The 25,049-nt window shown below is 41.8% G+C and overlaps 1 long non-coding RNA gene across 1 annotated transcript in view; it reads right to left on the bottom strand.

Annotated features, from left to right (window-relative positions):
- Positions 1-6,477, bottom strand: part of LOC139798751 (uncharacterized) — a 41,024-nt gene extending 34,547 nt beyond the window's left edge. The window contains exon 1 of the long non-coding RNA XR_011726957.1: positions 6,387-6,477. This is a non-coding gene — a long non-coding RNA (uncharacterized lncRNA). The remainder of the gene's footprint in view (positions 1-6,386) is intronic.
- Between the last annotated feature and the right edge of the window lie 18,572 nt (positions 6,478-25,049).

Here is a 25,049-nt window from a genome sequence, read left to right on the forward strand (position 1 = left end):
TCATAAAAGATGGCTTTGCAGGACTGTGAGAAAATCCTCACTGTGGTTTTGGAGATCTTAAAAATAAAAATCCCTGCTATTCTTTTTGTAACAAACAAACTTTGCATCTTCTTTTCTTCTTCCAGGCTTATGAACTTGATAACATACAAGTGTACAAAACTTCATCAGTGGAGTGATATCTTCTCACTTTTTTTTTTTCTTCAGATGTGAATTTCCTCTGCAGATATCCTTGTTGCTTACATCAGGCTTCCCTGATTCTTTTTTGCTACTGCAAAAAAAGCATTTCAATGCTTTGAAAGCATTGGATCCAGCTGTTCTGTTCTTAGGAAGGGCCTCAATACCAGCTGGTAATTATGAGAGGAACTGTTGTCTAATGGGCACAAAAGGATCTCTGGACTGCCAGCAGCTCCCTAGCCTGTGACAGCACTGTTGCTGGCCCACAGGGAGAGGCCACATGCCAGTGTCACCTCTGGGTCTGCCTTGTGACACAACCCTGGCACAGTGGCATCAACATCTGCTTCCTTCTCCCAGCTCTGAAACATGAGCCCTGTGTTTGGTTTTCCCCATATGTGAGATGGAGGAGGTCAATCTGTTCAAGCTGTCTGCTGTTCATTAGTCAGCAAAGCAGGTTGTGTGCAAAGCTTCCTCAGAAAGGCACCTACTTATTCTGGACCCTCTTTTTATGAGTCCGGGGAAGGGAAAGCAAGGTGTAAACACAGACTTTCTTCTGAGCTGGAATGAGAGCAAGCACTGCTGTGGTTGTTTCTGACTTGCTACACTGCTTCCCATTTCTGGATTAATTACTTAAGGTGGTCATTGCCTTTTCCTGCTCTTGAGCCACACGTGTTTGGACCTGTAGACATGGAGGGGAGGCTTGCAAGTGGATGTACCTTGCCAAGGAGCCAGCTTGCAACAAGCTCTGACACTGACAACTCCCCTTGCCAAATTTTTTCTGCAAGAGTAACTGAGATAATCAAACCTTAAAAACAAACAAAGGAAAAAAAAACCCAAAGCCTTCAGACTGAACTTTAAAATGCTAGTCAGGGATATTGCCAACCTCCTTCAGCAACGCTTAAGTGAGCCGCGACTTCTTTGACAGCAGAAGTTGTAGGTGGAAAAATTTCACACACACACACCAAAAAAAGAAAGCATATGCACAGCAGGCCTCTGATACAGCAGTGCCAGAAGACAATTTTTAAAGGTCAGAATTATTATAGGACATTAATTAGCAATGAGATAATACTCAAATTGCCTTAGCAAATTTAGACACTGTATAAGGCCACACGCTGCAGAGGGTGTAGCCACCTGAAAAGAATTTGGACACTTAAACAGAAAATATGCCTTGCTCAAAGCAGAGCTAAAAGAACCTAATGAGAAAACAATATTACTTCTCTAAAGTAATTAGGAGGTAGCAAGAGTAAATAAGCTTTTGCAGAACAAAGTATAAGTGAACCAAATGAGAGCAAATAAATCAGAAGTCAGGTTTTTTGCAAGTGCAGGAAAGAAAAGGCCTGTCTTTTGGCAGTGGTGCCTGAGATGTTAGTAAAAAGCAAAAATGTCTTTGCAGTGAGGGGAAATTACAGAACAAAATAAGTATACTTATCAATTCTTGATCCCAAACGTACCAGAAATACCAAGTCTTTCCACTGGCATCAGTGAGGTCTTCGGCCCCTAGAGCTCAGGTAGGTTACAGTATAAATGTGTAGGACAGTATATGCATGTTTCTAGAAGAAGTGGCTAAAAAACAATTGCATTTATGATATCCTATTTAAGTTTTTCTTGCTCCTAAATTCAAAGTAGATCAAGGCTGGACACATCTTTTGCGAGATAAAAGCTTATTTACCACTCTTTTTGATAATGTTACATTGATTAATGAAGTATTTAGTTATTGATTTGGGGGAGTTATCTGCTTATCTGGTAATCTATGGATATTTTAACAATGAAATAGCTATTAGAGTAAACTGATAATTGAGTTCTAAATTTTCTTCATTTTTATGGGAGGCTGAACTGCAGAACTGAAACTGATTTTTGAAGAGATTTGTGTTTAGGAAATTGGCTTCATTCATAGTAGACAGAATGTTTCTGGAACTTGGAATAACATTTGGCTTCCATTTCCAGTCTTTCAGCTTGCAAAAGTGCACAATGCAAGGTAGGTGTGTGGATGTCTCTGTTCTCAATCTGAATATAGACTTTATAGGCTTTGTATATAATACAAATTTGTATGTAAAAACATATATATATATATATATATATATATATATATATATATATATATGTATTTCCTTAGCAGTAGTTTCAAGAAATACTTCTAGTACTACTGCATTATAGAGATATATAGTACTACCTGTTACAGAGAGATGTGAAAACTGCATGTAATGCCCTGCAGGTAATTTGTCTTCTCAACTGTGAGAAGAAAATTCTAGTTAACAATCTACCATGAATACTGTGATGAAGAGTATAAAAAAGGATTGGAAAGAGGATACATTGCTTAAAACATGGTACAGACAGTTCAAAGTTAACTGTGTTTAATATTTTTTCCGTTAGGAATTTCCACCTAATTGGTTCAACAGCCTGAGATAAAAAAGCTGAAGATTATTTTTTTTTTTCTTTTTGATGGGGACATGTAGATTGAGGTGAGAACTCTCCAAAGATTATCTGCCGAGTGCCAGCTTTTAATGAATCCCATTTGTTTTCTTGATTAAGTCTGCTATTACCCCTGTTTAGTCTTGTCACAAGCCCATTAGCTGGAATTTTCATATCATGGTTTAGAAGAGAAATTAGCCTAGAAGAGCAACACTCATCATCAGTCAATTTTCAGTGTATTTAATATAGCATATTTATGAATTCAGGAATCTCTAGCCTCATACACATATATGAAAAAGCCAAACAACTGCTCTTTGTTGTGAAATTCATAGGCCAATAAGGGTTGCAGTCAAATATCAGTTTGTAATGATAACATCATATACCACTAATGTACTTACAGCTACCAGGTTTCTTCGGTGAACTTGCATTTGAGAGGCTATGCCAGGTCTATGATTTGCCAGACAGAAGCTTCTTTAGGGAGAAGTTACTCTCAAAAGGTTTGACCTCTTATTTTCAAATTATGAGCATCCAGAGGCTTATCAAGTATTGTGGTCACAAAGTATTCAAGAGCTTTGGAAGTGCTTAAAAGGCATGTCATGGGTACAGTGTAAAAGGTAACCAGGTGTAGCAGGGATTTCAAATTCTTGACATTCTTGAAAATGCTGTGAGAACAGCCCTTTAGGATATTTAAATATTTCCATCCCTTTTCAGATTCTCTAAATGAAAAAAGTGGAGTAGGGTGAAATGTACTTTTTAAATGACATTTGCAAATTTCAAGGGATGCCATTTCAGCCTCTCCTGCAAGTGAAGACTTGGACAGTGGAATTTGCAGACCTGCCACAGAGGTGTTTCATCAGAGAAAAGAGGACCCCAGCTGAATCACAGGGTCATGCTCTGGAATTATGTTCTAATGGGAAACATGACTTTACCAGGTACTTGGAATCAAACATCACAAATATTTGGACATTATACCATTACTTAGTATTACCCATTCAACACCCTCTTTCTCTTTTGTGTCACTCTAAGTGACTGGGCTGGCCTGCTGGCATTTCCCTTTTTGCTTCTGCTTTTCCTATTTTCTGCCTTCTTTTCTGTAAGTCCTGGAACAGAGTGAGAGTCACTCTATTCAGAGTCACTCATTTAGAGCCCCTACATAATTTTTGATTTGATGAACAGTGTGAGAAACATCATTTAATAAAAAGCAAAAACAACTCCAATCATATCGCTGTTCCACAGCAGCTCCCAAAGATGCCTTGAAGACTTTCTGGGCCCAGAGGCTATTACAGAGAACACCAGTTGGTAATCACAGTTTTTTAAAAGAACTAGCTAAATTAGAGAAGGAAAATCCTTTCCCACATCCTTACCAGGGTTTGACTGAAGCACAAGGACCCATTTCATAACTGACCAAGTCTGAAAATTCAGGTCCCTGTTTAATTTCTCGGCTGGATGGAAAATAAACATCTTTATGAAACTAGTAAATGACCATGACTACCTCTCCAAAGGATGCTCTCTTAAGAATAATTCAGATGGTGTAAGATAAATGTACTTCTCACAAAATGCAGCTTTTCCAGAACCCTGTATTTCCCCTGCATAATATTCTCTCTAGCTATGGACTCTCTTCCTTCAGTACCTGTATTATAATAACCCTTTCAGTCTGTTCTGCTTTACATACTCAACACCATGAATTTCTATCAAGGTTAGGGGTGAGTAACAATTTAAATCTACTTTCAAATACAGCTGAAAAATCTTTTATAGATACAACCTTGAACTTTAATTGTATAAAGACAGCTACTTTCTTAGCATTTCCACAATTGAGATTTTCTTGCTTTTAAGTCTGTCTGGAGTTTTTGGCTGTATTGACAACTATCTATTCTGCCTCTAGATTCTGAAAAAAAAAGTGTATAAGTTTACACACCATAACATTATAACACATTACTGAAATTTTATAACGAAGAAGGTTCTTAGCATATTTGAGTTGGATAAGATAATCTGGTTAATTGGTTAATTACATGTTAGTCTTCCTGCCATTTTACTAGGCCACACTGGTTTACTAGGATACTACTGGTTGCTGAAAACTAGTTTTTTTTTTTTTCCATGTATACGTTCATGCTTTTTAAGGAAATTATTGTAAAAACCCAGAGAATTTGGAAATTAAGTTGGTCCAAGAATTTCCAGTACTGGCACAAACTAGGTAAATAAAGGGAGATTCAATAGAGCCATGAAAGGTAAAAATGATTCTCTCTTTATGTCTGATTTTTGGTAGAAGTATTTTGTGGTCTCATGGTTTCAGACCTTTCTGGTACTTCTGATCAAACAAAACAGCACCACAGAAATACTCCAAGTCAGTGTATCTGGCTCAAACCCCATGGTCTGAATGCTCCCTTCACAAGAACAATACATGTCCCATGGATGTAGGCATGGTCTTGATGGGAAGTGTCTTGTTTCAAGGCTGAAACTTTGTGCTTCACACCTGAGAAGTTTCTATTAAACTTTGCAATCAGGGTAGCTGCAGCAAAGCTGTTAACATCCTTATGGAGGCAGAAGTAAGGCTGCTGCTAATTCATTGCTCATAGAAAGATCTCGGCCACCAGTAGCAACTATGGATCTGCTTAGCCCTGGAATTACTGTGTAAAAGAACAAGTGAGATTTTCTTTATTGTTTTGTTTTTACTAGTGCTGAGCTATGTTATTTTAGGCCTGTTGAGCATAGATATAAAAAATTTTGACTTGAAAACATTTGATCAAATAATTCACCTATTGTTTAGATAAGAATATATTTGCCAAGCTCGTTCGTTTTCACTTAATCAAGTGGAAATGTATGAGTGGGTCTGCCCCTCGCTAGTCCTTTCATTCCCAGAGAGCTACAAAGTAGAGAGTGCAGGCACTGCCTGGAATGTCACTTGAGGCTCTGAGACAAAGTGATGCTCTGACACACTGATCCCTCTGGGGGAGCACATTTGTTCTCCTTTAGTTGAAATTTTTAAAGAAATTTGTAGGCTTTACAGTTTGATACTAACTTTCATTTAGAACACATAGAATAGTTATTGGAAAAAGAAAGTCAGATTCAGAGTTACACTGAAGGTTTGTAGTCCCAAGGCAGAGATTTGAGATCTCTGTATTTTGTCTTCATTCAGAAAATGAGACACATTTTAAAAACAAGACACATTTGGAAGATTATTATCTAATTTGATAATTCAGCTAATGAAATGCAGTTAAGTGAATATAGCACATGATATTAATTAGCAGTAAGATGTATGTCCTCTTAACAATGCTTATCAACAACATTGAAGAAGTGTCATCCAGGAGAACTGTGGAGTTAGCATTGGAAATATTTTTTAACATTGCATTCATCAGTTCTGAAAAATATTGACTTATGTTAACTCCTAAATCAGCTCAGCCCCTTCCTCTTACCTGAAGCCTTCACATCTGGAACAGAGATTCATTTCTAGGAGGAATGTAAGGAGACAGTCTTGTGGTTTGGGTTTTTGACTGATGAATCAGTCATATGCCAAGTCACTTTATGGTGACACAGAAGGAAGGAAAAATATTATGTTGCCATGGTTTAACACTGGCACAGCAATTAAACCAAATGACAGATGCTCTCTATTAATCCCCCTCCCTGATAAAGAAAGGAGAGAGAATGAGGGAGAGAAGCTTATGGGTTGGAAACTAAACTACAAAACTTTAATGAAACAGTAATGATAAATAGGAAAAATTACTAAATATATTCAAATATACAAATATACAGGAAAATTGCTACCACATTCCTCCTCCCTTTCCTTCAATAACTCTCACATCACCAACAAGGCTGCAGGGCAGCCCTGGGAAAGTCCAGGCTGGACTCCTGGAGTCAGCAGCAGTCGGGAACTGGAGGCAGGAACACACAGATATGGGCTGGCAGGGATCAGGACCACAGGCAGATGAACAAATGGAATCCTCCCAGGATGCCAAAGCAAACGGACAAGTAAAGGGGAAGCAGAAAGGGCAGGAAGAGCAGGAAGGGGTTTTACCCTTGTGATTCCTTAAATTTATACTGAGTATGACATGTATGGGATGGAATGATCTGTCTGGTCAATTCTGGCACCTATCTTGTCCATTCCTTCCCAGAGGAGGGTTTCAGGTGGGACCTCCTTACTCCTTCTGGAGGGTAAAATGTTTTCCTCAGAGCTGAGCAGTGTCCTTGGCTCTGCACACCAGTCTCTAGCAGTAACTATAAACATCAAGTGTTATCAGTCCCAGAAGCAGACACTGTCTGAGAAACTTGCTGTTAATTTCAGCAAGTGCAGCTACTTACAAGAGACTTAGCTGAAAGCAAAAGTAGAAGACAGAAAATCACCTTTATCCTGGCCCAAACCAGGACATATGTACATTACAATTAATATACTACACTGAGTAATAAATAGCGTAGCTTTTCAAGTATACTAGCAAGCTACTAGAAACTTAAAAAAATGCAAAGAGTTTACTTCTTTAAATTTTTTTTTCTTCTGAGCTAAATTGAGTAATTATGGCTCTTTGGAGGTGGTTAATTTTGTGAGCAGAATATTAATAATTTATCAGTGTATTAAAGATATTGATCATGCAAGGGTAGAAGTTTGAGTTTCTTCTATAATCCATTAAAAAGGAAATACATAGCTTCAGTTTCCTATTGAAATCTAAAGCTAGCAGGCTGTGTGGTTTTAAAGATATGTGAAGTCATTTTTCTGTGTAAACTGCAGTCATCCATAGTTGATCTTTTGTTAACACAAAAGGTTTTCCTGGGACTCATCTGCAGGCATTCAAACCAGAGACTCTTCTTCTGCCAGTGCTGCCCTTGGTGCTGCTCCCAACACCAGCCCCCCCCCCTGTGGGCTGGGTGTCCACTCTGCCCACTGACCATGGCTCTGCTGAGACTCTGGGAGGCTCTTGGGACTCATTTCAGTAGCTGTGGCAGTAGGTGTCCATTTCTTTATTTGTGACCACATTTCTGGGCTTGGCACACTACACTTGGAGGTCAACAGACTCTATGTAACTTATCCTGGGGAAATGGTAGGGGTGTCTGCTGTGGGACCCCAGAGCCAGAGCTTGACTCTACTTTTTCCAGCACTGACCATTTTCTCAGTTTTGAGCATACAAATTGTATTTATGCAAGGTGACTACTTACAGGAAACTCCATAAAGCTTGTACAGTTTTAGGAATCCACCCAATCGCATCATTTGGCTACATTGGGGAGTGTAGTGTATTCTTGGCACTGAATTGCACCCCCATGGTTGCATGAATTAAGCTTTAAACATCAGACTTGGGACTGTAGGATGTTTGTGACAGGAAGAGATGGGAAGATGGCAGTAAAACCAGTCAGTGCAATACCTATTTTTCTATTCCTGTTCTAATGCAGAGGAAAGAATGTTATAAACCAGAGGAAATAAATAATTGGTGAATAATTTTATTTATCAGATTCCTTCTGGACCACCAATCTCATTATTTGTTTACCAGCCAGGTTCCCATTAAATCTATTCACAACTTTAAAAAAATTACCAAGTGAACAGTATTGAACTGATCTTTAATTAGGGCAGCTGAGATGCCTTGTATAATTAACTGAGCTTTTTTAATAATTATTTCCTACTAGTTGCAATTGTTTTCCACAAGTAAAGAAGCAATAATAATGGTAACACTAAGAAATCTTTGATTTTTAAGTGTAAAATTGTAGTCAGGCTTACTGTGTTATAGTTGTATAAGACCTATTTGTTCCCACTGACCACTAAAAATAATCATATCAATTTGGCTGTACCACAGAGGAAGGTTTTGCAAAATCAGTTCTCTTAGTGTAGAAATAAGTACACAGCCAAATCTTTAAAATGCATCTGTTCTGATTTGTGCTTCATGATGCTGAGCCTGAGGTTACTCCTCCACCAGCCACATGTGAATCCTGGCACATCAGTAGGAGTTTCCTTTATCAGAGACCAAGAGCTCAAAGCTAGCACTCGTGGATGGCCATACTAGGTGTTCAGTGACAGAATTAAAATTCAGATATTGTTCATAAACAAGGGGTGAAAAAGCTGCATTTCAACACAGACCTCTTAATGGGCAAGGCATCTGCTGCTGTGCTCCCCACAATGTTCTTCCAGAGCTGCTGCCTCATGGATGGAATGGCAGGGAATGAGGTTGTCCAGGAGGTGTGCTCCACACCCATGGTCATGTCATGCATTGCAGCTAGCACCACTCAGCCAGCCTCTAGTGAATGCAGAGCTCTGCTCTAGAGTTACTGTAGAGAACACCTGTTGGTAGCTCTAGAAACCTGCCCTGATTTCTTAATTTTAGTAAGACCCAAGTGATGGTAGTTATTCTTTGAGAGAAGATGAGAGAGATGTGGACAGTAATGCTGGAATAAGGGCAAATGGGTTTTATTTGCAGGTTATCACTACTCCTCTCTTCTAACACTGATTTATGGCGCAGCTGCAGGAAGGCACAGGAGTGCCCTGCAGGTTCTTCTTACTTTGGAGTACACCCAGGTCTCCATGGGGAAGTTGCAGCAGACTCTAACATATAGGCCTCTTGCAAGGGGGCATTTGCTAGACCATTGCCCCTGATTTCAAGAGAATGAGTGTGTGCTCTAATCTAGGAAAATAGTAGTCATGTTACAACCAGAGGCTGCTTGGGATTCATTATGAAGCTGTGTCAAAGAGTATGTGTAATTAGTACTGCTAATTAGTACCCTTACTCCTAGCAAAGTAGCTCCTAACTCCTGACGTTAGGCAGAGTGTGAAAAGCAGAACAAGCAGGGAGCTGTCTGTAGGCTCTTTTAGGACTGAAGCAGTAAATGAGTATGTGTAAAGCAGTGAGAGCTGAGCACCAGCACCAGGTATAACTCACAGCCACCCAATAACGTGTTGAGCACCTGACTCCCAGCAGCAGCAAGGCAGCAAGGATGAGCTTGCATGATCAAGGTCTCAGTGGTTTTCTGTTTATGAACTCCAAAGTTCATAAAGCCAACGGTTTGGGTTTGGGGGTTTTTGGTATAATTTTCTGTGAGATTTGTTTATGTGAGTAGTCATCCCTAGAGAGATCTTGGACTGTTCTGCATTGCGTCCAGGCAGAATGAATAGCTGTGAGAATTTTTCTGCTGCCTCTGCTCTCTGCCTGGCAAAGGCTCCTCTAATCTGCTCATTTATAAGGAACCTACTGAATTTGGCTCGTTGCTTTTGGATCACCCTGTTGCCAACCGTGGAGCCAAAGTCCACAAACAGTAGAAACCTTTCAAGGCTTTGGGATAATGGGACCAATGCGACTCATAACTCCTGGAGAATCAAAGGCGTGGTGCCATGGGCTTCCCTGACAATTGTACCCATGTTCATCCTGTTTGAGAATCGGCTGACCCATTACTTATGCAGTTTATGTGATTAACTAATGTCTAATTATCCTTTCACTTTTGAATTCCTTGAAACTCTCCTTAAAGTTTAGTCAGTAAGAAGATTAAAACATAAATGCTATTAAATATGCTTCAAATATCAGACCTACTGAAAGATTTCCAGGTTCTGTATCCTCTTAAAAAATAATCTCCATTCAAAACAGAGAGGAAATGTCATCTGCATGAGTGTCTTCTGAGTTTTAGATTGGATTATATGGGGAATTATGTAGACTAGCTTTGGAAATCTGATTATTAGAAAAAAAACTTTGGATTCTTATTTATGACATTTTAAACCCGCGTAACATTTGGACAATTTTGGGTGTTGTATATGTACTGTTAAACTCACTTGTAAAATTTTCCTGAGTAACTACATGTTAATTAAGGGTCATAGAGCCTGAATTCAGATTCAGTCAGGCTGGATTTGCTGGGATTTGAACATGATTCAAAATCTGCATGAGATTAAAGTGGGGGTTCAAGCAGGTCAACACATTGCTCTCAGCCAGCCCTTGTGGGGTGTTCTCCTTCTCCATAGGGAGGTCAGAGAGAGTATCTGGCTGTTATGAGCATCCTCAGCCACCCTGAATGAGAATCCCACAGTATCCCCAGACAGGAAATCTCAATGTTTCAGTGCCCGTTTATCAGCAGTACAGTGGGTCCTGGGAGTCCTGCTGAAAAGTGCCAAATAAAGATGTTTTACAGCCATTTCACTTTACACTTTTAAGTGTAGTAACAAAATGCTTGTTGAGGGTCAGGACTGGGCTTCTTGAATGCAGCTTCGGTCCATCACGGATGCCAAAGCAGCTGTAGGATGTCCAGGACCATCCTGAATGCGTCCCCCATAGGCCTGCCACTACAGCAGGGAACTGAAGGTATTATTCCATCAGTCTGACATGTCAAGGAACAGGGGACTTTTCCAGGAAGACATGATTTCTGTCCAAGGATGATGCATACTTCACTTTGTGGGGCAGAGAGGAAAACCTTCACACCAGCTTGGCTTTTTGCTTCAATGAATGGACAATACAAGCTTTGGCAAAATGTCACAACATTGTGAGAAGAGTATTGTGATTGACCCTGGAGACTGGGTGTGGGCTTGCCATCTGGATCTTCCAGCACATATGAGACCCCGGACCAGACAAACCATGGTATCTCTATCTGTGCGGTCAGCTCCACCACCCATGTTCATTGGGGCTGCTGGTGCCTCATTCCCTGTGCCTTTCCTCTTGGCAGCAGCTGAGCTGGAAGATGTCTCTGCTTATGTAGAAGTGCCCCAGATAAATATTGACCAGGGAATTTATCATAAATATGCAATGAATCTGAAAGCTACTGGGAAATGTTAAAGCAAACATGTTTAGGATGGAGGCTTTAAAAACCAGCCAGGAAAATTCTTATTCCAGCAAGAGGTGACACGTGCCTATTCTTTCTTCAGCTGGCTAAGCAACAGCAGGAGTGTTTCCTACTAAACAGCCTCATTAGCATAAGAATAACTACAGGGTAAATTTTCAAGCTCATTCCAAGTGAATTCAAGGGGAGGGGGGGAATATTCTTTTAATATGCGCAACTCATGCAAACAATGATATGAAACTAATTCATTTCATCATATTATCACCATATCATATTAACTTAAAAGAAATAATAATGCAACATGGAAATGTTTGCATATTAGAGAGAACTCTCATTGTACCCTATTAGCACCATATCATATTAGTATTGCATTAGGCTATTATGCTCCAGTGCTAAAATGATGAAATCCCACTGTGAAAACTGATATTGAATTCTTGTAATGTTTCAGAACCATTTTTAGCACTGCATATAAATAATTCATGGGAGCAGATCTAATGAATTGATGAAAACCCCCATCCCTTGACATTGTGAGAGTATTTATGAATGTAAAGTCATGAACAGGATTTTTTTTCTTTTTTTTTTTTTTTTTTTTTTAATTTTATTTTCAAATTGAGATGGGCTGGGGCAGAAATATCTAGGTTATCACCAGACCCATCTTGCCCGTATCAGGCAGAGCCTCCCTCAGTCTGGGTGGCTGCATTTCTCAGTTAACATGGCAAAGGCAGTCTCTGAGAAATGGCCTGGCCCAGGGTGAAGGGTGCAGACCTCACCTTTCCAAATGTGAAGCCCTCCACGTAATGGGAAGCCCTCCACGATGTACTGAGACATCACTAGTGCCACTCTGGTCTGCCTTTCTGAGGTGTTAAGATCTGAGATTAGTGGCAAATCATTAATGACAAAATATGTATCTGACTCAGAGACTCTTATGGAAATACCCTTTCCCTTACACAGCATTTGTGTACTATGTTATTATTGCAATAGCAGTTACTAACATACACTGGGCTGCACTGTGTTTTACACAGCTGTAGTACTGGCAAGCTGGCTCCCGGTGACTGTTCAGGAAAACAAAGGACTCTCTGATGTGCTAGTGAGAATTAACTCAGCTTTTAAGAGTCCCACAGGGAGCATTGGAAGCAGATGGCATGGTCCATCCCTGTGCCCGGGAAAAGAGGCAGTGGCTGTGCTGGCACAGGGAGCAGGTGACCTGTGAGCTCCTGAGTTATAGTCACTTGTTTGCAGTCCGAATTACTGTAAACCTTGATCATTTCTTGCTGCTTGCCCCTATCTCTTGGGTTATGCTTCAGCTCTCTCCTATCTCTCCTCTGTCAGCCTGCTCTCATGCAGGACTGGGGCCCCATGGTGTTGCACAATCTATAGGAGAAATGGCAAAATGGGACCCTCTCATAAATTCATTAGCTTCCTTTTCACCAAGGTGTAAATTTAGGCTAAGAGATCCACAGAAAGCAAAGCCATTTCCTTTGCTTTCCAAAGGGACATGAGGATGCTGGCATGCTGTGTACCCTGCTGCCAGGCTTGGAGAGGAGCCCTTCTGAGCCTGTGGATGTCATGTCTTGAAGGTTTATTGCACTCTTCAGACTTGTCCTTTCTTCAGTAGTCTGAAACGCATCTGCTGTTCTTGCAGCAGAAAACATAAATCAGGTGGGGAGAGTTACTCTCTCCAGTGCAAGAGGCAGCAATGTGGGTGAAGTTTCTCTAAAGGTCATCAGGAGTCATGCACTCTCAAAACCTTCCCCTGGCCTGGAGATTTCAAGGAAAAAAGATGCAACAGCGAGCTATAGAATGTTTTTGGGTTTGCAGGATATAAGGTCAGTACATGATGACCTTGTTCTGAGCAGAAAAGGAGCTGATGCAGCATGAGATCCCAAGGACAACGTTATGCAGAGAAAGAGAGGGTGAAGAAATATGAAATGTAGGGTATCTTGTGACTCTTTACAGTTGTGCTTTACACATGTCTGTTTTCTTTAGGACTGCATTGAGAAATGGATCCGTTCAAGAGAAGCATGATAGCAGGGTAGGGGGGGAGTGTTTGTTTTTTCTCTGCTCATTTTTTTGTCTCATTTTGGCACAATTTTGGCTTTCTGTTCTTTCCTCTAGAAAATACATCTGTAATCGTTGCAGAGATGCTATAAGAGTTCTGCTTAGCTCTCAATTTTTTTTTTCCAAATCTTGAAAAATTAGCAATGCTTGGAGTTTATCCCAGATGGTTTGGCTACTTCTAGTTTTCATTGGTGGTACACATATATTGCTAGAAAAAATAATTTCTGTTCTTCCTATATAGGGCCTGTAGAGAGCATTTTTCTGCTGTATTTTTCAGCTAAGTTAAATATTAGAATTCATTTATTTGTAAGGTAGGCAGTGATAAGTTTTCCTCTGTGAGCTGCAGGGTTGCAGAGATGGTTGAGTGTTCACCTAATTCATAGTAAAAGTAATGGGTTTTTCATGTTGGTTTATGAACCACAATACATGACATCTCTACACCAGAAAATAAAAATATGTGCTTATTTCACCAGAATATTTTTGTATATAAATTGACAGGAAATGGACCTCAGTTAACTAACCAGTCGGTAAACTATTTTTGCACTGTGCTGCCGCAGTATTATTTTAAATAGATTCCAGCAACTTGTGGTTTACTGAATTTGTTTATGTGGGTCAGAATGGCCTAATTTTCCCGTGGAATTTCTTCTCCAATTATAACTGTGAATCATTTTGGGTGAATGTGACAATTCATGAATTGTTGCATAGCTATAAATACTGAACGTTTAGAAATATACTTTAACCTCCAAATGTTTACTGCTATAATTACCACCAAACACCATGGTAAGCTGGGAATGATTGATGCTAGTGAAGAATGCTGTATTTTATTGGAAAGGTGAGTGAGAGCATGGTTGAGATGCTCACCATGCCTGGGAAGCACTTTGGCAGAGACAAGATGGCAGTGGAAAACTGTGCTCTTACAGATGCAGGAGCAGGGATGGGGTCAAGCTCAGTGCTGGGGGGTCCTGGGCTTCAAGGACAAATTGATGCCCAGGAACAGAGCCTGAGGGTGGTTTGTGGCTGTTGCCATTGGGGTGGCTCTGAGCACTGCAGGGGGGTCTGTCTCCCAGCTCTCCTCCCACCTGTCCTCGCTGGTGACAACTTCAAGGCTGCAGAAGGGTGAGCTCTCATGCTAGATGTGAGGTCCTCTACCTGTGAGCCAAACTACCTCCAGTGAGCTGTTTGCCCATCAGCAGGTGTGGTGAACCCTAAATTTAAGAAATACCTTTTACATTGTTAACTAAAAACTACCATATGCTTTATTCAGATTTCTGGCAGCTTCAGTGAGATAGCTAATACAAAATATTATCACAGATTGGACTCTTTCAGTGCTGGAATTATTTTTGCCACACATGAACAGCTCTTCCAATAGCATATCAGATCTCCCACAGAGAGCAGCATTCAAATAGCTTACTGTTTTCTGGGCACAAGTGCTCGTTTCTATTTGCTACTCTTAAAACATTTTTTAATCATGAGTTTAGAACTTAGATTTTGGTTCTACTCCCTGCGAATGAAAATAACTGGTGTGATTCTGCTTTTGCACTGTCTTGAATTTTGCTGCTGTGGGGATGGGAATTGCTGCACTGTAAGTTAGAAGCTCCAAAATGTGTTTGGTTATTTCATCATGTACATAGCTTTGTACCATCTCCCATAACTGAGAACTGCAGAACTCCTCCCATCTGCTGCATGTTTTGGTCCCACTACAGGTGAAGGATACACATCTGCATGGCACATTGCAGTAGGGTACCAGGAATAGCCTTATGGGGCTGTGAAAAAGTCATTAAGACTGGGTTTCCAAATTTCCCTTTTTGAGAAGCCTGTATTTCTGTACACTGCACTGACTTGCAGACATACTTCAGTGAAAACTGGGTTGTATTGCTCTGGGGAAAAGTCTTGTGTGCACTCTTGCCAGGAATTTCTGGGAAACCAGTGCAGGGCAGTGTGCTGGACTGGTCCCTTAGATATCTGTCCAACCCTTTTTTTTCCCCTAACTCTCCCACAGATATCCTACAGCTTTTGTTTCCCTGCTTGTTCATGTTTCTGATGCCAAAACTCTAAAGCCACACCCCCAGTAGTACTGATCTCCTTGTGCCTGTCTCTGGTTCTAAAAAGTAGTAGGAGGAGGGGGAGAGTTTCTATCAGAATCGGAAAGAACATGAGTTGAACATGGACGTAGCCTCATGTGAGCTGGATTGCAAACAGCTCTGCTCCTTAAAAATTTGGTTGGGTTTACCATGGTGAATACAGCAAACTTTTCATGTTTTCCAGAGCATCTCTCAAACGTCTGCCCTCAGCCACATGAACAAGCCTCAACTGGAGATCTCAAGCTGGGACATGAGCTGAGGTTCCCCAGGAGCTGGAGCACCTGGATCCAGAGTGTCTCTGGGACTTCCATCCAAGGTGCAGCAGGTGGGAGGGGGTGCAATGACAAGGAAGGGAGCTGACCTGTCCTCCAGCACCCAGTGCTACTGCAAGGATGAGTCCTCCACTGCACAGAAAGAAACACCGTGCTGTAAAAGTGCCACTGCTGTGCTCTGAGTGATAAAACTAAGCTGTCTGCATAAGCTGCCTTTGTTTTTTTGGAAACAAAAGCCATGGTGTTAAGAGGCTACAGGAACCTGAACAGTTCCTCAGGACACTTGGTTTAGGTAAGGAGGAGTCTCATCATATGACTTTTTGTTAAGTATTACAGGTGTTCACCTGATGAAACGCTAAATGACCTATGCCATGTCACTGCTGGAAAGATTTCCCTACATGGGAGAGGTCCTGTTTGAACATCTGTTGCACACAAAAATGCAAAATTTGTCAGAACCAGTGATTCTCTTCAGCAGCTCCATTATTTAAAAGGAACATCATGATTGGTGTTGTGATAGGGCAGAAGCATAAATTAGTGAACCAGTGGTGAATGGAAAGACTATCCTGGGGAAAGGGAAGGAAAATTGCATGAGGAGATAGAAGAAAACCCCAGGATGGCAATGGATTAGGTAAAAGAGATGCTTTACAAGTCATGAAATAGGAAGATAGGAGAGCAGCTCAAGGTGTCCAGGTTGTCTTGGAAGCGCTTATTGAGGGGGAAGCAGAGATGCCATGAATCTGTCATGTGTCTTGTGGGTCCCCTTTCCTTCAGAGGAACAGCAGTCATGCACAGGATTATGAAGGGACAGAATTCTTGATGTGAAGTGGATCATTAGGCAGATGTTGAAGTAATTCTGAAAACACCATCGATTATCTCCAGGGTTACACTTCTAGAGGGATTGAGCTGGTGCACAGATCATAAAGGGACTAAAGCAAGAAGGGTTCTGCATCCAAAGGTCAGTACATGTATGGATGGACTCGGTAACACTGCTGGAGCTGTATCTGCTTCTGCCTTGAATTAATTTCCTGGCACTGTGGAAAGTGCCTGATATATGGAAGTCAAGCAATAGCATGGAAAAGAGTATAGCCCAAACCATGGCCTGACCCTGCTTTTTGTCAGCTCCCAGGCAGAGCTTGCCTGCCAGTGCTCAAGGACAGCCCAAGCCTTGCACGATTCTGGTGAGCAGAAGATGCTCTGCACCTTCTGCTACAAGGCTCTTCCAAATAATTCAGCAAAGCTCAATGGTAGCATGCCTATGGATTTCACATGGATTTCATGCAGCTTTAACAGGCTTCTGCATAGAGAACGCATCCTGCATTTGGCAGGATAATAGCTGAATTGCCTAAAGTCCAATTAAAATCAAATTTTGCTAATTTGTGCCCATAACTGGAGATTCAGTGAGAAGTAAAAACTTCAGCAAGTTAGGGAGTAAGCTGCGTCCACATTTTAAGAAGTGTGGCTAATGCATTACAGAATTCATTATCACCTTACAAACTTTTTCACACTCTGGAAAAGGATGAATGCTCTTAATTCATGTATTTTGACAAGGTTTTTTTTCAAACATCTTTTGTTAGAGCTGATAAATATTTACTATTTTTTTAAAAAATAATAAATTGTAATTAAGGAGACATTATAATAGCCTCCTCTTAGCAAGTCTGTGCCATTCTGGGGAGGATAGACTCGGGCAGGTGTGGGTAGAAGGGAACGTGTGGCACTTCATTCTGCCCATAAAAGCCACTGATGTAATCAGTGCCTGGCAAGTCCTTTCTGCAAAACAGCAATGCCAGTGACTCCACTTGTCTTCCTGGTGGGTAACTGTTGCTTTTTTTAAAAGTGAACAAATGAACAAACAATATAGCTTTCATTTGGCATAAGATCTTTAGGGGAAAAAAGAAATGTTAAGGAATCTTTTCTGTCAGGAAGAGAGCATCTCTGGCACTCTGAGCAGGTGCCACATGGAAGAATTTTGATGGAATGAACGTAGCTGTTCTTAAAATCTTACCGGTTTGTTCACTGCTAACTTACTGTATCTCATTGAATAGGAAATACAGTTGGGGGGAAAACAGATCAGATTTGCAGGTCAGAGGCTCTGCAAAAATGGGATTTGAACCTAAGTGCAGCAACCCGGAGGCAAGGCTGCCCTTCCTGGAATGCCAGATGCGCAGTGAGGGTAATTACCATCCCCTGCACCCGCTCCCTGATGCGGGCGGAGAGCCAGGCAAAGGTCAATTCATGACATGAATCTTCATGCTGGTACCTGGGCTGCCCCGGGCTGCAGACAGACATTTTTCTGTCTTGACAGTACCGCAGTGGTTGCAGATACCTGTATCTGCCTGTGTACCACTTGTAAATCTATAATTAATTACCATAGGTTAAACAGACTGAGGAAATAACTGGAGTCCTTTTTGAGGAAATGTAATTGTCAATACAGCAAGACCCCTGAATTATGTATTCAGCAATGATTCAGCTATTACAGAGATGGCATTAAACGAGTATAATTTTGTCAATTAACCTTTTACAATTCGTAGTTTATTGTAGCATACAACAATCCATTTTTAAAGACTTTTTTTAAAAAAAACCAAACAAACATGACTCTTGCTGCTTTAAACACTTGCTACCTGCTCTGTAGCCTTTGAACATAGACTATTACACTTTCTTAGCATAATTTATAACTCTAGGTCACAAAGCTAAAGCAAACCCTTTTGATTTATGGAGGATTTAATTTTGGCTGAACATTCTGAAGAAGAATTTCCTAACTTTCTGGTGGCATGTCAGGTAGACCAAGGATAGAAATGTGTCTGTGTTCCTGGGTCCAACCCCTCTACCCTACTATAATTTAAGCTTTAATATCATAACCTACAGTGCCCTGGCTACTTAGCAAATGAAAAAGGCATTCTCAGTCAAGACTGTGTAACAGAGAATTCTTCTGCTACAGAAAATAAAATGACAATGGCAAAGTAATTATCATAAAAATTATTTTTTTCTAAAAATAATCTTAAAAAATCTCTACTGTGTGAGAGGAAATAGGCACTAGCTCTGATGAAAAACGTGGAAAAATGGCAATATGATTTCTTTACTATACAATTATTTTTCTGCTAGTGTTGCTGTAGCTGCAATGGTAGAAGGGTAGGAGAGGCAAGGTTTGCAGGAAGAGGTAGTATTTTTTATTAGAGCAATTGATATAGTTGAAAAAAAACCCCAACAATTTCAGAGTACTTGTGTGTCAGAAGCTTTTTTTGTTGTTGTTGTTCTTTTTCTTTTTTTTCCCAATATTATCAGCTGGGCTGGTCTAATAACAGGTAATCACTCTGCCAGCAAACCTTGCTATTTTTTTATATATCTGTTTCTGTGCAGGTGGTTTGTCCACTCAGAGGACAAAGAATTCTACCATTCTTCAAATTGATGTTATGTGGTTAAAATTAACTCTGAAATAGTAAAAAAATTAAAATCCTTCCTTAAAATGCAGAGAACTTGGGATTGGCTTTGTGCTTTAATGAGAATAATTGCAACTCACAAAGGAACTACACACATAGGATAAAATGTGGTCAACTCTTCTTTTCAGTAGCTTTGAAGCAGCAGTAATCTAACAAAGCACCTTGCTCTTGCTGTGCTGACAATGAGTCCAGTGTACAAAAAAGAAATTAAACAAAAAAAAAAAAAGACATTTTAATTTCAAGGTTCACTGAAAAAACATGAAAAAAAAATCAATGTTTGCCAAAGAGAAAGACAAATTCTGAAGGGAAATAAAAAAAAATGTATTTACAGGATTCAAAGAGACCTTTATAACTAAGGGGAAATAAAAAAAAGGAAATAAAATATTTGTCCCTCTTAACTTCAAATATGCAGGTAATATTCCCAATGAATCTACCACAGGAAATGATCTGAAGGAACCATCTAATTCTATTGCTATCAAGAAAGTACTAGGAAAAATAAACAAAAAAGCCTCAAATCAGAAACACAGCTGACTGAGGCTGGATCCAGCATTGTCTTGGCCTTGTGCTTCTCCTTGCTGCCTGGTCCCAGTGTCTCTGAGGCTTTGGCCTCCCCCGTGCCGATGCTCTGCCTGCTCCTCTGTCCCTGCTCTGCTGGGAGCACATGAGGAGTGTTCGGAGCAGTCACTGCTCCGTTGCATGAGCTGCATCACCCCAGAGCTTGAAGGAGGCTACAAATTTCCCTGGGTAGCCACAGGCAGAGCTCCTGTGCAGCTCTGTGTCCCAGCAGTGGTGGCTCCGGACCCACTGAGTCCGCCTGCACATGTGCGTGCTTCTGACTTGGGGATGTGGGGAAGCTTCTGGCTTGCTTCCTCTGGTTCCTCTTGCTTCCCAGTGCTGCTGCTCTGCAGCTGGCCATGTCTGGGACCAAGGGTGCCTGGAGCCACCCCTGCTGCAGCATGGGCGAGGCCCTCAGCAGCGGTCAGCCCCGTCCGTGCTCACCCACCGGCTCCCCAGGACAGGGGGCACGGCCTGGCACGGTGCTCGGGCACACCGAGGGGCGGCAGAGCCGCGGTGCCGGCGGGTTCTGTCGGGGCTGCCCTTGCGCTGAGCCCATCTGCCTGCGGCCGCGCAGCCACTGCACGTAGAGCCTGCAGAGAGAGCTGCTGCTTCAGCTCTGCGGCAGGCACAGCCCCACTGCCACTCTGCTTCAACCTGACCCCCAGCAGTGGATTTAATGTTTTATCTAAATTAACAGCCTTGTTCCCAGAGCTGGGGTGTGAGTGCCGGGAGGGCCATGGGGGATGAAGACGAGCAGAGGGAGGACAGCAGCGGCTGTGGCCGTGCATCCCCTCACCACTGCAGATGGAACACTGGCATCCTTGATGTCCTACACCCCAGCAACACTGACCAAGACTGTCTGCTACATGGCACTGGCTAATTAACTGCACATGGGGGTTAATTAGATCCTCTAGACACAGTCTTTTCGAGTGGGTAGGATCTGGCTGAGGGCAGGGCAAGGGGTGCCAGGCAACACCTGCCCTGCCTTCATCTCCCTCCTAGGGCTGCTATCCACTGGGATTAAATTGATTCCACAAGCACTAGTGTTCAGGATCAGACCTAGTCTTTCTGCCAGGTCTGTAATGCTTTTCTCCCTATTAGTTTTCTGATACTCAGCTATCAGAGCTTTCTTTAAAGATGTTTAGGTTTTATATACACCTTGACATCTAAAACACTTTATAAACTTTATCCATTTAATTCTCTTATGCTGTGCAGGGTGCTGTAGTGGCATTATCTTCACCTTACTAGAAAGGAGATTAACATTTACACAAAGCCAGGCTGGAACTGGGGTAAGAACTGGGCTCCGAGCTCTAGATGTGATGATAACAGGCTGCTTGCTTACAGCAATAGCTTGTATGGTTCTGCCTATCCTCAGTGTGACACTGCAGGTCAGGCCATGGCTTTTCTTCTTGCAGGCACCTTTTTGTTTTGTTTTAGGCTAAACCTCGCTGAATGTGTGGGACTGTATAGGCCTTAACTAAAGACTGCCTTTTATTTCAGATAGTAGGGCAGGTAAGCTGTTTTAAGAAACCAAAGTGGCTCCAAACTGAAAAGGAGTCATGTACCACTACATGCAACAACTGCATATGTAAAATCCTCCAGAAATGTGAACTAGAGGTTTTGGGAAGTGCCTGTTTTCAGTAATGTGTGCACATACAAGGAGGAGAAAAAGAAAAAAGAGGAAGCAAAATTGCTTAGGGAGGCAACATTACAAAGTGCTGTCCCCTAAATGTGCCCATGACTATAGTCCTGAGGAAAGTGGTAGGGACAGAATTTTTTGGCCAGCTGCTGACCTGTGGTAAAGGTCTGTCAGTTTCTGGTGTTTAAATAAGTAAATGGGAATGCATACTGAACAGAAAAAAAAAAAAAAAAAATCCAACATACCTCATTTGATCTTCCTAACTAAAATAACTCCACTTTTTGGTGTTCAGTTTATGTCTTTTTCTTCAGCTAACTGCATGTGTCAGTATTTAATTCACAGCTATTAAGTTGGATTGCCTGATCAGCATCAAAAACATTTACAAACTGTGGGTTCACCTTAGCATATCAACCATGCTACGCTAGCCTCAGCCCTCTGGAGCATGCACTGATGCTCTTGGGTTCGGAAATGATGTTCGTGCTGCTTGGCTGGTTTGCATCTTACTCCAAGAAGGTTTTCAAGAACTCAGTTCCTGAGACAGACATAAATTTAATGATTTAAGTGAAGCAATGTCTTGTCAGCTGCGGAGTTGGTGCAGGGTCTGTAAATCTGATCAAATGCACTGAATATTGTTAAGGCTTTATTCACATCTCTGGGAGGAGAAATGAGCTCTTACTGGACAAGAGGATTTTATACCCAATAATTAGGCTAAATGAAGCTGTTACACAGAATGGTGGCAAAGAGCCGTGTTTTGCTGGCAGGCTGTAACATCACATAATACACGAACATGGTGTATGCAGTAGGTGCTGCTTGCTCCTTCCAAAAATTTTTATTACAGCCCTAACCACTAACACTTCATTCTCTGCCAATTCCTCTGTTCCCTTCTTTCATGCTGGCAAAAATACTGAGGGACACCTAAAGCTGTAGGCCTTGGCAGGATCATGTGAATATGCTGAACACATACATGCTGATTAATTCATTGCCTTAGCAACTGAAAAGTCTCCGATTATTCTCCCTTGTTTATTGGCACTTTCAGAGCTAATGTGAGCAGTAAAGACCATCCACAGGCAAAATACAGCATCCACTAACTGCCTGCACCTGCAAGGGCCAAAAAACTCCTTTAATCCCAAAAGACTACCTGTTCCACACGAGTCAGATAAGTGTTCTTTGAAATGCGAGTCCCATAGCCACACCTACACAAACTGAATATACACTGTTCCCAGCTGAATTTTCTATGGGGCCACCAGTGGTGATATACAGCAGTTTTCCCCCACTTTGTGGGCATACAGATGACTGGTCGGTGTGCCAGGGTGGAGACTCTTTGTTTTTGTAAAGCAGCATGCAGACAGATCCCTGTATGGTGCAATCTTTCCTTGGTATCTCCTCAGAAAGCTCACAGATGCCCAGTGTTGTTGTAAGCAGGGTGTTTGTGTCTCTATCTGTGTGTATTAAACAGCAGCAGCAGCCTCAGATCCCGTGCCATCTGTGAGGAGGTGGCAGTTGCAGCTCAGTGCCCCCAGCCCTGGGTAGCACGGGCCCTGTGAATGGTGCACAGCATCCCCACAGCCTTGGTGTGCTGAGCCATGCTGGGCTTGTGGGCAAGGGGTGAGGGGGGGAGATACAGATGAGATCCCTGGGTGTGGGGCAAACAGAACAAAAGGAGCTGGGTCATTAGATGGGGATATCTCAGGTGGAAAGCAAACATAATGTTCATGTTCCACTGTTTTGATTTAGCTTTATTGTGCTCTCTAAAAAGAACTTGTTGGTTGAATCCTTGACACCCTATGAGTGTGCTGCTAAACACAAAGTCCAAGGATGACAAGTTCACCAGCTCTGTAGTAATGGACCCTCTTGACTACTTTTTGTATTCTTTTGGAACCTCTGGTTTTCATGCTACGGTGACCCACTGTCCCTTCCTCAGGATGTTTTGTTACTGGAGGCATCCAATAGGATTAAATGACTGCTTGCTTCTCTTGTCTCTTGTCCCTGCAGGTCCAAGGCTGTCTCACATGCATCTCCACATGCATTACTCCTAAAAAAAAGAGGTCCATTTCTTCTTCCAGAAGGTCTCCTTTTCTCTAACAATCTCTGGCCTCAGGCTCCCACTGCAGCTGTCTCCAGTACACACTGCACAGTACCCTCGAAATGGACAGGGAAAAAGAAACACTTCCCACTTTCTGCCCTGGTATTTTTTGAAGCCTGCCATTGTAGTGAAATGAGGCAACCAGGTGGCACTAATTGCCAGGTAGTGGGCATGACCCTGTGTTAAGCCCACCTGTGCCTGATTAGGGTGGGCCCCTACTGCTCATGAGCAGGATTAGGGGGCCAATAAAGCTCACACCTGGGGAAGCCAGAGGGGAGGCCACTTTTGGAGCAGTAGCACCGATTCGGGCTGCTCAGCCCTGAGAGCATTAGACTTGGAGCACTATTCGTGAGTTTCTCCTGGAACACCTGGTTGGACCTTGGAGCACCGTGTTCTAAAGGAGGTTCATCTTGTCACATCTGGTGGAGAATGTGGGCATAGACCTCAATCTAGCCCGTGACGAATCAGGAGAAAGGGAGCTAGTCCGGCGCAAACCAGCATTAGCAGAAAACCCAAGGAGTCAGGTAAGAAGATCCAGTACCTTTCCTTCTCCACCAGATGTGGCTTAACACAAGGTCATGCCCACTACCTGGCAATTAGTGCCACCTGGTTGCCTCATTTCACTACATGCCATCTCTGTGGCAGGACCTGCAGCCATTTTTGGGGAGCCCACACCAGCAAAGGGTCCTGTCTCTTCCAGAAAGGATATTAAGGTCTCGGTGCTTGTGCTGCTTTCTCTACAGGATCTTCAGCCATTTCAATGCTTCCAAGGTAGCTGCTTCTCTATTTTTTTTCTTTCTATGCAAACCCAAGCTGACCACTGGTAAACTTTGAGCTTAGAAACATCTGAGTGCTGTCAGGAGGAATCTATGTTTGCTTCAAGGAAATCAGGTGACTCATCCGTGTGTCCCATCTACAGCTGCATGGAGTGAAATCAAATCACTCCAAGGCTGGGATAAAGCCAGCTCCCATCCTTCTATGAATAAGCCAAATGCAACTCCTATGGACATTTCACAGGCTTAGAAATGTGCCCCTTGACACAGAGCCACCATATTAAAGGTGTTGATGTACAGGTTGTATAAGCCTGAGGGAATGTACAGAATTAATGAAAGGATTGCTGCATACTCCAGGCTTTGTAGACCACAACATGAAATAATATCTGGATTTCTTCACACATTTCTTTTTTCATATCTGTGAAAACCCTGACTCCATATATCCTAATAAATTACTAAAAGCCTTCTGACACTAGTAAGACAATTCTGTAGTAGGAGATTTTCTTTAAATTTGAAACTTTTGGCTATTAAAAATTATTTGTGGGTCTTGGTTTTGAAAATAGACATTTTTTCCTGCATACTACTTCCACTGTTCTTCTTAAAAGATGCACCATCTGATGTGAAATTTAGCCCCAAAAATGAATATTTGAGGTTTGGTCTATGGCTTTTTATGAAAAGAATGCAATACATAGAGACTCTCAGAGCCCACTGGGGTTGTATTAATTGATATCCAGAGATGAGTTAGTCTTCCACCTTAAACCACTCCTTCTCCTGAAAGAAGCAAGGAATATTGAGAGGGGCTGTCGGTGTAGTGCCAGCTAATATATTGCTGTGGGCACAAGGATTC

Source organism: Heliangelus exortis, chromosome 8 (assembly GCF_036169615.1).
Source record: "Heliangelus exortis chromosome 8, bHelExo1.hap1, whole genome shotgun sequence".
NCBI lineage: Eukaryota > Metazoa > Chordata > Aves > Apodiformes > Trochilidae > Heliangelus > Heliangelus exortis.